This window comes from Peromyscus californicus, unplaced genomic scaffold (genome assembly GCF_007827085.1).
Source record: "Peromyscus californicus insignis strain IS unplaced genomic scaffold, ASM782708v3 Scaffold_13__1_contigs__length_99412109, whole genome shotgun sequence".
Classification (NCBI taxonomy): Eukaryota; Metazoa; Chordata; class Mammalia; order Rodentia; family Cricetidae; genus Peromyscus; species Peromyscus californicus.
The window spans coordinates 50916437-50930020 of record NW_026294424.1 but is presented as its reverse complement, the minus strand read 5'-3'; positions in this window follow the sequence as shown (position 1 = coordinate 50930020).

Sequence of the window (13584 nt, the reverse complement as noted above, 5' to 3'; positions counted from 1 at the left end):
ACACAGAGACTTATACTGGTTACAAACTGTATGGCCGTGGCAGGCTTCTTGCTAACTGTTCTTACAGCTTAAATTAATCCATTTCCATTAATCTATACCTTGCCACATGGCTCGTGGCTTACCGGCATCTTCACCTGCTGTTTCTCATCATGGCGGCTGGCAGTGTCTCTCTGACTCAGCCTTCCACTTCCCAGCTTTATTCTCCTCCTTGTCCCGCCTACACTTCCTGCCTAGCCAATGGCCAATCAGTGTTTTATTTATTGACTAGTCAGCAACACATTTGCCATACAGAACATCCACAGCAGCAGACAGGTAACAAAATGGCTACGTGGCAATACATAGAATAATAGAAATGGGTTAACTTAGCTTGTAAGAGTTAGGAATAAACCTGAGCCATCAGCCAAATATTCATAATTAATATAGTTCTCTGAGTGATTATTTTATAAGTGGCTGTGGAACCGGGAGGGACACGAAAAAGTCTTCAGCTACACAGATGTCTGTAGGGTAGTTCTCCATCACCAGCAACCACATGGAATCTGGCAGACCAGGTTCCAGCCTTAATATCTTTTTGTAGGAATTTCTTACAGCCATTCACTGCCTTTCACAATAGTATACTTACAATCACCTCCCAACTCATTTACCAATAACCAATTTCAGGCCTTAGAGGGAATCTTGAATGGCAATTCTATGCTAGTCAATAATTTTACTGACAAAATGTAATCTGTTTATTTAGGAAAAGTTCAAATGAATAGGCACATTTACTTGGTTTTGTGCACAAAACTATTCACGGTGAGAATTCGATAACCAGCTGTGAAAAGTATTTCCCTTTGCTCTCTTGAGACAGATGGAAAAACCAGGTGTTGGAGAAAAGGCTAAGCTGGTGAAGCCCATGCTTTGCAAACATAAACAACAGAGCTTGATTCCTTAAACCACGAGAAACACATTGGCTACAGGGGGACACGCTCGTAATCCCATCACTGAGCAGGCAGAGACAGGTGAAACCATGGAATACATTGGCCATCTAGCTTGACCTGTGTGGTGTTTGAAGTTAGTGAAAGAGCATGTCTCAAAGATAAATTAATAAACAACATCAAACACATGAAAACAAATAGTCACTATTAATGATAGACAGCCTAGCTTGCACTCTGGCCAGCACTCATACTGTACACAAATAAATAAGAATGACATAAAGAATTTGAAGTCCTTTTTCTCAAAATTATTTAGTACAATGATATATCATATTAGTCAACTAGCACTGAATATAAACAGACAGTTTAATATCTTTTGGACAAATAGGAGAATAATCAATACATTTACATAGATATATTCTTTTTTTTTCTATTAAATATTGATCTCATTCTTTTCCATGTGTTGGTGAGGAGAGAGAGTAGTATTTAATCGTCAAGAAATGATGAGCAGATAACATAAATGTATAACATTTTCTTCACAAAAGTCTTACAAAAGTCTGAACTAATGATTTATATAATTCAAATCAATCAAATAGTTTTAAAAACAAAAGTCGGTGTGGTTGTTCTTAATTTATTCAAAACAAATCCTTGAAAAGTAGAACTTATTAGTCCACAGACAAACTCTATGTATGTTATTAGAATTTGGCTCATTATAGAAGAAATATACACAGAGGAAGTTTAATGAATTTAGATATAGATCACGGATTAAATTTAAACAAGTTATATTGACATAAGATGAGTAGGCAGTGAATCCAATTAAAAGAGATTTTTGATGAGACTAATTGAGTTCATACCTTCAAATAAGAGTTATGTTTCTAGAGAAATTTTTCCTCATTGGGAGAGTAGATTAATTCTATCATAATAAGTATTACTGGATTGTTTCCAAATCAAGATTTCATTGTTAAGAATTAACTTTTTACTGTACAGGAATCCATGAGGACGTAAGTTCATAACTGTACCATATTTATAAAACCTACAGCCAAACATTAGGCAGAGCCCAGAGAATCCTGCGGAAGAAGGGGAGGGAGCATTATAAGACCTAGAGGTGCCAAGGGCATCACGATAAAGATCACAGAATCAACTAACTTAGGCTCATCGGGACCCACCGAGAGTGAATTGATAGTAAGGAAACCTGCATGGGACTGGCAGAGGCCCTCTGCATATAGGTCACAGCTGTGTAACCTGGTCTTCCTGTGAGACTCCTGGCAGTGAGAGCAGTGAATCTCTCTGACTCTGTTGCCTGCTTTTGGGACCCACTCCTGCCAGATTGCCTCATCCAACCTTGGTGAAGGAGAGCATGCCTGGTCTCACTGCAGCTTGATATAGCCTGGCTGACTGATATCCATGGGATGCCCGCCTGTATCTGAAGGAAAATAGTGGAGGAAGAGTGGAAGGGCAGTGGTGGGGAGTTGGGGGAGGGGTAAGGTGGGGAAGATGAAAGAGAAGGGAAATTTTGTTTAGGATGTAAAAACAAGAAAATAAAAAAAGAAAGGAAATAAATACCCAGAATTTAGGCCACACTTGTGTCTATTATCTTGTCTTCATTTTTTATGACAGCTCATTTTATGACTTCTCCTTGGCTAGTATCAATGAATGGGAAATCCCCAAACTTATAAGGCAGTTTATTTCATTTGCACAAAAGTATTAAATATTGTAATCAATAATTTGAAGCTTTCATTATCTGCAACAGAAAAAAAAATCAGAGATGATTCCATTTGAAATGGATAGAATAGTTTATCAAAGTCCAGAATTAGTCTTTCCACTAATTATGCTGCTTTGTTTCTCATCATTTATAAAATCTTAGGTTAGTGATGGCTGAGTAGAGCAAGAAGAATATTAGATGTTAACATTTTCCATTACCTTTAATGTAATTATTATATAGTTATTTTTTGAATGGAAAATGTCTCCTCTTTCCTGCCCTTGACTAAGTGTCAGGTTAAATAGATACAGCCTTAAGTATAATATACAAGAGTGGTGGTTTGTATTCATAGATCATTTTCCAAAAGTAAATGTCTGTTTCATTGAGAACTAAAAATACATTAGAGGAAAGTATATTAATAAAAAGATTCTGATAACTATCTATCTATCATTGAATATATAATGCATATATAGCATTAAATATATATGTGCACTATGTATTTAATACAAAAAATTCAAGATACATTTATGTTCACAATATTGCACTGCTACATATGTTATATGATGGTGTTGTCATATGTCAGTGACCACTGTTCAGCTTTAAACAGACATTATATTATTTTAAATTTATTTTTCATTCTTTGTATGTATATGAGGCATAGAAATAAAAGCAACCACTTAAAAATAAAGAATAGCAAAAAAAGTTACTATAATAGTTTTTTGAAATCATGTTGAATTTTTATATAAGAAAATAACAAATTATGCTTTCTGAATTAGAATTGGTTTTTATTTATACAACCTGCTAGTTTATCTTCCTGCAAAAACCTAATTGAAGTAAATGAAGGTAAGTATTTTTTGTTGAAAAATATTGCTTGCTATATTAAAAATTGATGTAGCAGTATGACAATATTCTTCTATACTCTCTTCCCCTTTGTGTTTCTAGTTAATTATTAGGAGATATTGAATATTATTTTTGTGAACGTTTTCTTTTCTATCATTGTTCCTACTGAGCAAATCTCTTTTGAAAGCCATAGGAGGGTCAATAGCAGGAAAGATATATGGAAATATAGTAAGAAATAAAAACTTCCGGCATTTACTTTCAGTGGATAAATATTAAATAGTGATATGAGAAAGCCCTTTTACATAGTGTGTTATGTTAAGAATATCGTATGTTCCTTTTTAATATCTTTGTTGTGTACAATAGACTGATTAGAGTTTTCATTATCTCCGTCCTCTGAGTGTTGTGTGTCTGATTTTCAATTGCTCTGCCTATGTATGCTAAGCATTCCCTATATAACTTGTATTGTACCAGAGAGAGGAGCAAAAAACACTAGAGACTTAGCTGTTATCCTTAGGGACTCATCGGTAGGAAGATTCCTCATCATTATATGACTCTAAACAGGAGAAGCATTTCCTGTCTTGACTTTCGAGAGATGGATAAGAAACTGTAGGCTCCATTTGTCATTCAAATTCACTTATCTCTAGGGCTTGGGGTGTCATCATTCTAATTTTATTCACTGTAATAAAGCTAGTATAGTCATTTCCCCCAAACAAAATATGAGAAGGAAGAAAGAAAGGCCCAGAGTGCTGTCTTGTTGTTTTTGTTTTTAATTCATCATTTCTCCCTGTGACACCATAACAAAGTGTTGGAGTGTAGTGTGAAATTACACATGGACACAGACATACAATGATGCAATTAGCAAGTGCATATGTTTTTGTGTTTGTGTGTTTGTGTTTGTTTGAGTGTTTATTTGTGCATCGAGATAGACCAAAGGCAATCTTAGTACCTTCAAACCATACTCAGCATTTTGAATTATCAGAAAGTCTCCAAATAACTGAATGAAGCAAATTTATTTCTCATGGTAGGTGGCATCAGCAACAACTATCTTCCAACAGGTTTAATTGACAGGTCAGTTGTTAACTTTTACCCTAGTGGCTAAGTTTATATTCATTTACTCACTCATTCATTCATTTATTTTTTGTAAAAACAGAATCAAATAAAATATAAGACAATATAACACAAAATCTTATAATTATAATTATACAATGTAAAACCAAAATATAAAACAAAAATTATCACATTGAAATTGGACAAGAAAGCCAACAGAAGGAAAGGAAATCAAGAGAAAGCCCAAGAATAAGAAACCCACTCATTCACACCCTCAGGTGTCCCATAAAAACACTAAGCTGAAAGCCATAATGTATTTGCAGAAGACCTGGTGCGGATCCATGCATGCTGTGAATGCATCCTCAGCCTCTGAGTTCACTTGACCTTTGTTCATGTTGACTGAAAGGGACCTGTTCTCCATGCCCTCTGGTTCTTACATTCTTTATGCCTCCTCTTCTATGGGGATCCCTGTGCTCTGAGTGGAAAGATTTGATGGAGACATCTCATTTAGTGCTGTCTGTTCCAAGGAATCTCTCTCTGCTTAATGTCTGGCTGTGGGTCTCTGCAGCTGTTCACATCTGCTGCAAGAGGAGGCTCCTGTGATGATGACTAAATAATACACAGATCTGTGAATACAGAAGGATATCATTAGAAGGGTTTTTATTGCTACATATATTTTTTAAACCAGTAGTATTTGGTTTTCCCCTAGGTCTCTGAGTTATCTAGACTCAGGTTCCTGGTCTCCTAAGGAGTGTCAGGTATGGATTACAACTTGAGAAGCAGACCTTAAGTGAAAATCAATAGTAATTGAATAAGATGTTGTGAGTTTTCATTTTTTCTTTCTTCCTTTTTTTTTGAGGCAAGATTTTTTTGAAGCCTGTCCTGCAACTCACTCTGTAGACCAGGCTAGCTTCAAACTCAAAGAGATCTACCTGCCTCTGCCTCCTAAGTCCTTGAATTAAATCTGTGTGCCACTACCACCCAGCGATTGAGTTTTCTTACATGCTGAGCTTCAGAAGAACTTCTGTGATTCTTCTTATTTGCTCACTTTGATGGTATTTTAATTATTACTTCTTCTCTGAAAACAATATTAAGCATATTTGGATGGGAATTTATGATAAATAATACAGAATAACTTTAGATAAGTTTGAAAATTACATTGGGCAAAGAAGCAATAGATCATAATGCACATTTCATTTTTGTAATAACAGTGGGGTTTTGAGAAAATAGTCAATATCTAAATAGAAAACAAAAGTAATAAAAGTACTATAAGTTCTTTAAATTACATTTATGGTCTGTAATATTCAATTTTATGAAATGTATTCTTGGCCATCTTAACAACTTTATATTGGATAAACCAAAGAAAAGCCTTAGACAAAGGATTTCTAGGATGTGGTTTATGGGAAACTTGACCATGGTTTAAAGAATGAAACACAATGAAATATATAAGGAGTCTTATCCAGTTTCAACATACATCTGCTCATTTGCTTGAACATGTAAGTAATTAGTTCCTTTGTATCTTCTAAGGAGGCTAAAAGGTATATCGGGGGATTCACCAAGGAAAAGATAGAGTCATTTGTCCTTAGACTCTGGAAGTATTATATCTCATTGCCTTTTTCTTTCATTATTATTGATGTACACACAAATATATTATGCACAAATATCTAAAAATCAGCTCTCTCTGTCTACTTTGTTGTTTGTGTATACATTGTTTCAGTGGTTTCAGGCAGGGCTGACCACTCTGCATTGGACCACTAGCAGCCAGCCTGTAGTTCTATATCTAGGAGTGGGACCTCTTGATAGGTTACCTCTTCTGAGCTAATGTGTTTATTAAAGTTTCCATTTGTCCTGTCTTATATCTAGGAGAAACTGTTGCACTGCAGAACCCCTGTTACTCTGACTCTTAAAACCTTTTAGACATCTCTTCTGCAATATCCCCTGTGTTTCAGATGCAGAGGAGCTGTAATAAAGATGTATAAACTGGGACTGGGACCTCAGCAGTCTATTGACCACTGCATCACGTCCACTTTTGGTTTTTGTTGATACCCTTCTTTGGCTAAGGAGAGAGACTTCCTTGATGATGGGAAATCATTACATTTACTTGGGAAATACATCTTTGTGAGTAATTGATAAATTAAACCAAAATATATTGATTTTTTTTGTTTTAGTTTGTTTGAAATTAGACGCCCATTCTATTTTTTGGTTTTCTTCTATAATTCATCTAAAAGGAGGAAAAGTGGTAGATATGTTTAATTTCAAACTGTTCTGAATAATTTTTGTTTTAAGGACTTGAATTTTCAGTTAAGCATAAGATCTTTGTCTACAATTTTCTAAATTAGAATGATCACTTAGTTGAAAGATGAAAGAAATTTTTTTTAAATAGGTCACAAAGACCCAGTTAAAACCAAGCCATGTCACAGAAGAATGGTAAACACAAATATGTAAATATGTGTGTTAAGTTGAAAATAAAAGCTGATATTCTTACTGCACTTTGGACTACCGTCAAAACATTTGAGAAATATTTAAAATAATAAATATATCAGCTCATAATTCTTGAAACTGAAGTTCCCTCATGAGAAGGATGAGACGAATAAGAAAGCAAACTTGTAGGGTTGAGTCCTTTCTAATTAGCACTCATATATTTAGAAAGATGAGGCCCTCATAGTTTACAATCGTAGAAATATCTGTGGATATAACTAAATAAAGGAGCACTTATCCAGCAGACAAAAACATGCACAAGACCTACAATATCCAGTCAAAATCAAATTAAAACAAGCAAACATACAGAAAATTTAAATACTGCTACATCCTGGATAAAATGGCCAATCCAAGAAATATGAAGGACATATTTAAATCATAATAGTAACCAATAAAACTTGTGATAGGTGTCCAGCACCTGTCAGTAATTTTCTGTAACAGTGAACTAGGTAGCTGCTTCAATCTTGTCATATCTTAACATTCTATATGTGTGCAATGATTAGAAGCTAGTAGAAGGCTGGTGCTGTACTATAACATATTTCTATCATTGTCTTAGCTTTCTTAAGTTGCAAGTATAAATTGAATGAATGGAAGTAATTATATTTAGAAAAGTATGCAAATAGATGAACAAAGCCGCCTTATAAAGCAGAAATATAACATCCTTGATATATACCCTCTAGATATATCAGACTATCTATTCAGTGATAAAACATTTTTATTGTGGCAATCCACAGAAATTATTGTTTGAACTTCTCTGGAATACACACACACTATATCTATATTCGTGTGTGTTAGTGTGTGTGTGTGTGTGTGTGTGTGTGTGTGTGTGTGTGTGTGTGTGTGTGTGAAGAGAGAGAGAGAGAGAGAGAGAGAGAGAGAGAGAGAGAGAGAGAGAGAGAATGAAGGGGAGTATACTTTTCAAAATTTTCTCAAGGTTCTCAAAATTTTCTCCCTCAAATCAAACTTCTACTGAATCAGACATGAAGCTTTTATATTTCCCCATAGACAGACTATGGAGATATGAGCAACAAGATGGATGTTAGGAAACTAAAACTTATACACGTACAAGCTCCTTGATCATTTTCTTCTGAATTATATAGAAGACATACAAGGCTGGTAGTAAAAAAGCAAATTAAAAGGACGTCTTGCTTGGAGTTTAAGCATGTTATGCATAATAAATAACTATGCTAAAAGATTATATGTTAAGAAGGTTTTAAATATTTAATTGTATTTAAATGACGTCTTCAGTCAGACCACAGATTTTATGGAGGTGTGTGTACAGACAGATAGCAATGGCTGGAAAGATCACGCATGTCTTCTGAAGCTAGAAGCAAAAATCATTGAAGGCTGACTGTAGTGAAAGTGCATTCAAAGCTGAAAATATAAGAGATATTTACATGTCTTAAAAGAAGGAACATTAAGCCATAATCAAATCATGTCTTAAAATGTACATTCATAAGGACTTGAAGAAAATGCTTATATTTCATTTTTTAAATTACTTAAAGAACTTCAAGAGAATTAGTTCGAATAACTTCATTTATAAATTTACTCAACCTGAAAACCCAACGACTTTGTAAGAAATGGTACTATATAGATTCTATAAAGATTAATAAGAATTCATATATGTAGGATAACAATACATAACAAAAATAAAATCTGGCACAATGACTTTAAAACCTTAGAATATTTACCTGGAGTTATCCAGCGTATACATATAAATGGCTAGATTTACAATTTTGAATGTCACCTTTGTTATGATAAAGGATCACTAAAACCCTGCATCTTAAATTTAGACTACTCCACTGAAATAAAGAGACTAGAAGTAGCAGACTGTTTTGCAAGGGCAAGTGGTGTTCCAGGAATGAATCCTTTTAACTTTCTATTTCTAAAATAGATATTATATGATGAATAATCAATAGTCAAGTACTTTCTAAGTAATTATATAAATTCAAAGTTAAATTAAATGTCAGAAAATATTGTTGGATGTTACAGAAGTAGCATCCTTTTAAATACATAATGATAGGACAAAATACATGAAATTTTTTTATATATGAAGGTAAAAGAGGGAAGAAATAATAAGAGAACTTTGAATAGAAAAAATGTCATATAATCATGACAATATCCACTAAAAAACATGACTAATACAGTGATTCTTTATCATATAAACATATATCACTCACTATCTTTAAAATGCATACTGCACTTCAAGATTTAGTTACAAAATATCAGGTGAGGAGTTACTTTAAAAATACTAATTTTGAGCCGGGTGGCGGTGGTGCACGCCTTTAAACCCAGCACTCAGGAGGCAGAGCCAGGTGGATCTCTGTGAGTTCAAGGCCAGCCTAGGCTACAGAGTGAGATCCAGGAAAGGGGCAAAGCTACACAGAAAAACCCTGTCTTGAAAAAAAAATACTAATTTTGAAAAAATAATTTTATATTTGATGATATTTATAAAATGAGGAAAATATCATGACTTAATTTAAAACATGTACTTTCTGCTATATTTGAAGTTTGGAAATTACTGCATCAAAAACCTTTGCTATCCATTATGGTAATATAGCATGTCACCAACCTGTTTAACATTGCGATTATAATAAAAGTACTGAAAACCTATTTGGTAGGTTAAGAGAGGATTCTACTTACAGAGGTAACTACAGCAATGCCTTCCTATTTCTCAGAAGTCTGCATTGTTCTTTGCAAAGGTCAATCAATGACAGCGTGAACTTTTTCTTCTCCAATACTGAAAAATAGCAATAAATTGCTTCCAGTATTCATGGTAGAAGTGTATACTCTGGGATAAGTTTTAATTCCAAAATTCACACCAAGTGACCTTCTTTATAATATCACTAGTGTTTGCCTAGTTTCCAAGACAGACTCTGTGACAGTATCCTCAAGTTTTCACAATTTTGAGAGTTTTTTTTTAATTGTCAAATTGTCAGTCACATGGTGGTTTTATTTGAAGCAGATTTTTCTTCATGAACTTTGATTTAAAAGCTCAAATATAATCAGAAGTAACAGAGGGTTCCATAAAAATCCAAGTCATGTCATATTTTTGGTTTTCTTTAATCAGGGTGAGTAAATAGCTGAGAAATTTAGAGAAGCAAATATGTATTAAATACATTTAAACTCTACCAATTACAGTTGGTAATATTCTTTCAAATGGTCAGCATCACATAACCCTTCAAATAACACACAGAAAGGGTAATTTGTAAGATTGATATTGTCTACTCAGCACTATCTAGTAACAAATGCACAGGAAATTGCACACTCCCTAGGTCAGAGTTGATAATGAATTTAAAAAGGTAACTTCATTTATTTATTGGAAGATATATTGTCTTAAAAGAAAAGAGTATAAGCTGAAACCCCAACTAATCCAATGTGAGATAACTTTCCCTAATGTGAAATTGCCTGGGGGAGATTATGGTCAGATCATTGAAAAGTGAACCATGGTAATAGTTAAATGTGGGTTTTGTGTCAAAATAGTTTATAGAATCTTTGTTTATAAAATGGACTCTTGTCTCTCAAGGCTGAATTAATTAAGTTAAATCATTGGAATGGGAAGAAACACAAGTTTTCAGGGGGAAATGTCCTTGCTGACACTTGTCTGAGCAGCATAAAGAAGTTTCAAAATAATGCTATTAATTCAGTCAGTTGAATATTTATGACATGTATATGAATTAATATATGTAACATCATACAAAATATGCATAATATATTACATTGTCTATATTATATTACATTGTCATAAATAATATGTAATGTCATAAACATAATCTATGACATAGCATAATATATGATATAAATGTTATATGTATCATAAAATGTACATATAATATGCATGTTAGAAACAATTGAAGTAAGTATTTGAATTAATGCAGTCAGTATTATATATATTCATAAATATAATATGTGACAAAATGTAGTATATGATATAAGTATAATATATCACATAATATAAATAATGTATATAGATATATTTATAGTAGAACAATTGAAGTAAGCCTTTTTTATTGGATTTCATAACTATACTTTTCAGCTTATCAGAAATCTAGCTTATGGCCGCAAACAAATCAATGTAATTTTTTCTATGGAAGAACTACAAACAGAAGTAGTATTGGCTCTTGAGGTTGGGGTATTTGAATCTTGACAATTTTAGTCATTGAAACTCAATTTAATCTGGATAATCATTATGTTTTGTTAAGAGTTGTCATAGTGAGGCCAGGCAGCAATGGTGCATGCCTTTAATTCCAGCACTCAGGAGGCAGAACCAGGTGGATCTCTGTGAGTTCGAGGCCAGCCTGGTCTACAGAGTGAGATCCAGGACAGGCACCAAAACTACACAGAGAAACCCTGTCTTGAAAAACCAAAAAAAAAAAAATTGTCATAGTGAATAAATCAATAAATGCAAATCAAAGAGAGACTGCTACTCAGAAAATTTTATATTACAAGTTGTCTGTCCTTGTAAGAAAAGTTAATGAAGAATACCAAACTTAATATCAAAAGGCTCAATCATGATTATTATTGATTTCCTCCTGATATTTTGTTTGCTTTTTCACTTTAAACAGAAATGCTATTTAAAATCTTCTCCCTGTAATAAGAACTTCCTTAGTCACTTCTTCTAATGCAGAAGCCCTCCAACAGTTTCCCCTTGCTCTACAGATTATCTTTATCCATGTTTATCATTAAATAACATAGGATTTTACTTCAATATATACAATCCTGCATTTACATATGTGATATGAATGTATATGAAAAATATTCTGGGTTAAGAATGAGGACTTACTAGAGGTGGGCAGAAAAGGTGAGAAAAAAGGACTGAGAAAATAAACTCTATGTACGACATATACTTTTATTACAAGGTCTTTATGCAGCACAGAACCATGCACAATGAGAATGTATGAGGGAAAGTTAAAACTAAATTATGTGCTTAATTTTCCATTCTATGATATAAATTTCTTTCTCTGTATAACATCAGGTCAAGAATAAATGAGGGTATCCGTAACTTTCAGTACAGAATTTCAGAACCCAGAACAAAGCTTCAACATGAAAATTATTTGAAGATATCTGTTAAAAGAATACATTTGATCACTGAGTAGTACAAAGCATCAGAAATTGACAGCATAGAAACCAAACTCCTTTAGTTTCTACGGACACAGCAAGAGCATCCAAGAAAACAAAGATTTTTCAGTATTCATAGAGACATCTTCCTGAATAGGAAGCCTCTTATTGAACAACTTTTAGGTACCTCCAGAAATACTGTATTCTAATCAAGCAAAGTTTATTTAATTGTGTGGATTCCTGCACTTCCCTTTTAGTACTATTATAGATTTATCAAAGGGAATGCTAATGAATTGAGATTAGCAAGATAAAACTGAAGGTTAAAGACAACTATTGACTTTAAAACACCCCCCCCTCACCCCCCCCACACATGCACACTCAAATGTGAGTATACACACACACACACACACACACACACACACACACACACTACTGAGAATTTTCATATAAAAAGATAATCCACAGATCAGAAGAGGATGCTGGCATCTGTCGATCAGAAGTCTTTTGAATGATGGATATTGTCTTTAACATCTAGATCCCTGGAATTTAGGCAAATTTCTATCAGCAATACCTTATGATAGTCATTCCTCTGTTCCAGAGAGAAGCCTTACCATATGGAAAAGCTGAGGAGCTCTTCTTGGTTTTGATCCCAAGAACAAGAATGAGAAAATTATAATCAAACTTCAGTAGTCTTTCTTTCAACAAACATGATTCTATTCTAGTGAAACAGAAGACAAGTTGTGCCCCTAAAGAGAGAACTAAAATATGAAGTTTTAAGAATGGTTGTTATTGAACATTGTAAGAGTTACTTACCCTTCTTTACAGACTATCACCTGTAAGTCAATTGGAAGGTCAAATGTTTACACTTAAAGAACATAATGCTTCAACTTAATAATTTTAAAATAAAGGAAACAAAGCCTTCTTATTTTTCAAAATTTTGATATTCTGTTACCAGAATTGTTTTGAAGAGAGCTCAGTGATAGGGTAATTGAAAAAACATCTACTTTTTTCATTTTTTTGAAAAATAGTTATTGTTCATAAAACATATTATGATTAGATTTTTCCACCTCCAAATTCCTCCCTGTTCACACTCCATTCATATCTCTGATACACACCATTTCTGTCTCTACCTTGAAAACAAACAGGTATCTAAGGAAAAAAATTAAAATAAGGTAAAACAAAAGAAACAAATCAGAGTATGACAAAACAAACAGAAGAAAAATAGCAAAGGAAAAAGCCAAAAAAACATAGACACAGAGACAAACAGTAATTCCATAAAAACACAAAATTGGAAGGCATAATATATGCTGAAAGAACCTTAAGATTAAAAAAAATAACAATAAAAATAATTAAATAAAGCCACGGCACATTGTGAGAGAAAGAACCTCCAAAGATGGGGATTGAGTTTGTTTTGTGCTGGCCATCTACTGCTGGGCATGGGGCCTACCAATGAATTTGAAACCATTAAGACTGGTTTGTTTCCCAAGCAAGAATAAGTTGGAGAAAACTAACTTTTCATTTTCATGTGGTTATCAATTGGACACAGCTTCTAGA